The following is a 4,139-nucleotide window of genomic DNA, read 5'->3' on the forward strand; positions in this document are numbered from 1 at the left end:
GCACATGAGTAGCACAAGTAGTAGTGGGCTGAATGTATTTGTAGATCTCAACACTGGTTTGGATTTTGAAGCAGATAGAGTTTGGCAAGGGATGATCTCATTGAGGATGAGATTGAACGGTAGCCCATCATTGATATTGGCAAAACTATTTTACATATTGTCTCATTCTCCTCACCTCACTTAATTTTTGTATATGTGGGTTTGCCAAAAAGCATTGATATTTTTATTAAAATTATGTGCTTTGGTAATCATGGGCAATGTTTGGAAAGCAGTGATGTACATTTATCAGCCTACACCAAAATCTCACTTTTTGTATTCTCTGTTTTGCGTTTATAAAGGTGTCTAAATCTGTGTATTCACAGTGTAGACGCGGTAATAGACACGCAAATAGATGTGCTATTAGACGCACCCGTATTTTCACTATTCTAGCAGTGCCTATAGACACACTCGCTATTTTGTGCGTCTATCAAACACGTCCATAGTTGCTTTGTCTTGTTGTAAATGCGACTCGCTAGGCTGACCACTCTTGTTAATTACTAAATCAATCTTACCAAAATGATTTTTCAACAAAGTTTTGTCACTCTTAGGTTTTGATGTACTTATAAACACTTTGTAAAAATGCTAGCTTATTGAAATCTTTTTTATTGTCAGGATGCTAGATAAACTTTCAAATCCGAGTATTGTTTGGATGAAACACTCTGTTACCATAAATTTGTCAGCATTTTGTAATTATATGTAATAGATTTTTTATGCTACTTATATTTTTAGAAAATAGTCCTATGATTCTAACTTCAGCTCAAGAGAGGAAATCTCAAAAAAACACATTTCCAAAACGTCAAAAGGATACTTTTATGTCCTGTTATGCTACCAAACTAGTGTTAAATGAAAAAACGGATGAGTAAAAATTTGAACATAAGACGTGACACATGGTCCGCGATCCTCCCCTGCAAATGTGAGGGTAACTGCCAATCAATCTAAAATCTGGCTCAACGAGGACTCAAGAAAACCAGAGACTTCCCACTCCATATCATCTATTGCTCATAGAACTTTAATCTAAGGAATACACTTTGCCATGTTCGCACGTCCATGTTGCCTTAATGTACCCAAAGCTTGTGACATAATAAGTTATATTTTAGTCTGAGTCAGGTTTGTGGCGCTCTGTATTATTGTGGACAACTTACACTAGTGACTTCCGACGTTATGTGGTTCCATCGTAGCTGCTTTGTTTGGCACTTCCCCTCGCCTTATCACTTATGGACAGCAGTGCGGCGTAGGCTGGGACTCGTCTGTCGAACCACTAGGCGGATACAACTGCATTTCATCCAAACAAAGTACCGCAGTTATTTTGGAGCAAGCTTAAGGAAACGCATTAAGACCCAGTACTGTTTATTTAAGTTCTGTTTACCAAGCGTCTCGATGGCCGAAAGCTTAGCATGCGAGTTGAGCGCTCGTCGTTGGCGCTCCACATCAGCACTCTATCTGCGCAGTTCTACAATTTGCAATTTAATTTGAGGATTTCCGATGAGGAAAACAAGTAGAAGGTGTGAGCACGCTGACAAACAAGTTACGCAGGGTGAGGCTAGCTGCGTTGTCGGCGAGAGTATCCGCGGAAACGAGAAGTAAGAATGGCACGTTAAGCTTACCCCGGAAACCTGAAACGTAACCATTGGGAGCGGTGGCAACAAAGACGAGCAGGCAGATGGCTAGAGCAAGACTTAGTCTAGAACCACAAAGCTGCGCTGTTATGCAGTCCTTCATTGGGGTGCTTGGGAAAGCAAGCAGCAGCACAATGGGCGCCTACGTGAGGAATACCAGCGGACAAGAAAGCCAAACGGAAACATAGTTGCTGATGAACGTGGGAGTCAAGTTTTTTAAGAGACCTCCCTTGCCTTTCGTTCAGTCATGAGTAGAAATTTCTTCTTGAAAGAATTGACTAGTGGCTCCACACGAGGATGACTCTTTCCACATGCCTTTCCTTTCATCAGTCATGACCAGCAATTTCTTCTTGATAGGTGGATTCCACACATAATTCACGCTTTCCATGGACTTTTTCCATCTTGGATGTTGACATTTTAAAGAGAGCATTCCTCTCCCTCCTATATTTCAACTCTAAAAGTCACCCCAACAATTTCAAGGTAAGACATTGTTATGAAAACCGACAATTGTGGAACAAGGACGGTTCACTACTTGAAAACCCTATATGCCAAGTGCATTTAACAAGTATTAGTATAACCCTTTATCTATATATCATAAGATTCCTTTTTCTGTACAAACTTTTGATTCTTTTCAATGTCGCAATTAAAAAACCCTTTACTTAGTACATTTCTATAATTAAAAAAAAAACTTTTGTTGAACCCATGTTCTATACTTACATATGAAGAGTGTCACTCTCAAGTTGTGGACAATATACAATCTTTTTCCTACTACCTTTATGAACGTTACTTCAAAAATAATATCGGCTACTCCCTTTTAGCCTAAAATTTCCTTAGCAATGCTCCTTTGAAGCATAACATCAACTTGTTACGTTTCTTCAAATGTAAAAGTAACTAGCAATGTTCCTATTACAATAATGATGCCCAAAAATAAAAATCAACAAACAATTGACCTGAGCACCATGATCTTAATACACAAGAGATGGCTGACTATGTAATATGTTGTATTGAACTTGATAAGGAATATCTACATTTTCGTTATGGTATTTATAATGTGTGTAATATCATGTGGCATACATAACGTAAAATAAGAGGGCTAGAGACTCGTGGTTGAGGTGGCAAGATTACTCATGTGCCAACTCAAGGGGTTCACTAAGAAATATGTGATTATCAGGTGAATGCAACAAAATATATTATTAAATTCACTTTTTGAATGTAAATTAAAAAATTATAATGACTTATAATGGTTTTCTTTAATGGTTTTTTTTTAAAGGTATAAGTTTGTATTAAAAAGAGCCACTTTATTTAGTCAAAATTTCATAGGTAATAGAATTCTAAAGCCCTATTGAATGCATGCGACAGTCTAGTTTTCTATAAAGTGAATCCCCTATGTGTGCCAAGCCCCCACAGTGAAAGGCCCCATATATCTCGGGGGGGTCACTCATCATATGTAACCCTATCACGTGAGTTCAACAGAAGGGTATTTTTTATTCCTAAAATTTACAGAAATAAATATACATAAGGGACTATTTAAAATAGTTTTGGAAAAAATTTACAGATTTGTATAGAAAAGGGGTATATTTTATTAATGAAAAAATTTACAGATAAGGGATTTTAAATATAGGCCTTGAACGCACGTGATATAGAGGGTTTATACATAGTGACCCCCCCGAGCCATATATGCGTTGACTAGGGTGGTTGTGCACATGCACATCATAGTTTCATAAGGGAAAAGTAGCTTGAGGTCGTAAGCATATTTGTGCCAAGCATGCACTTGTTAACATAAATGCTTGTGTGCATTTGAAAATAGGGGAAGGGTCCCAGCATGTGAGTCATGGCTCTTGACTTAGGAGATAGGATTTTTATTTGTGCAAAATGGGGCTTGGAAAATGGGGATAAGAGTTGTTGCACCCCTTGATTCACAGGGTTAAGGGTTGGGCCGTACTCATTTATAGATATTAGGCAAAGATGGCCTCTTATACACAGTGGGCTTACTATAGTAAGTCCTCTTCCTCTATTCCATATGGAGTGCTCTCTTTTATTCAGCCTTTCCTCTCTCACCCCATTTACCTTCCCATGATGCCTTTCTTTTCTCTTCCTGCAAACCTCCTCATTGATATATATTTTCCATCTTCCCAAGGAGGAAGCATACCTCCAAGCCACCATTATAGTCACTGGCAAGTATGACGCAACACCATGACAAACACTTATTTCATTAATTTTGGACTCATATGTCTACTTTTGAACTATTCCTTAAAATCCTTCCCAACTGAAAAGTTTACTTTATGAAACTGTCATTCGAGAATCAAAAGTTTACTTTCTGGCACTATCATTTTCACATAAGACATTTCAAAATATCTCTCTACAATGTTGTACAAATAATGCAAAAACTACTATTAAATCCTAAATTTGTATTTCTTGTTAATAAGAATCATATTCTTAAAATAAAAAATCCGAGTTATTAGTTTAAATCCATGAAAAACCATG

At 37.4% G+C, this 4,139-nt stretch overlaps 1 long non-coding RNA gene across 2 annotated transcripts; it reads right to left on the bottom strand.

Annotated features, from left to right (window-relative positions):
* Positions 1–988: 988 nt before the first annotated feature.
* LOC147894611 (uncharacterized) lies at positions 989–1,852 on the bottom strand. Of its 2 annotated transcripts, none has more exons than XR_015542166.1 (3): positions 1,644–1,852; positions 1,406–1,479; positions 989–1,311 (listed from the first exon to the last, which is right to left on the bottom strand). It is a non-coding gene; the product is annotated as an uncharacterized LOC147894611 (long non-coding RNA). The 2 variants fall into 2 exon arrangements; XR_015542167.1 differs by having other exon boundaries at positions 1,406–1,489.
* Between the last annotated feature and the right edge of the window lie 2,287 nt (positions 1,853–4,139).

Source organism: Dipteris shenzhenensis, chromosome 14 (genome assembly GCF_047967505.1).
Source record: "Dipteris shenzhenensis isolate YYH24624 ecotype China chromosome 14, Dip_SZ_1.0, whole genome shotgun sequence".
In the NCBI taxonomy this organism is placed as follows: Eukaryota; Viridiplantae; Streptophyta; class Polypodiopsida; order Gleicheniales; family Dipteridaceae; genus Dipteris; species Dipteris shenzhenensis.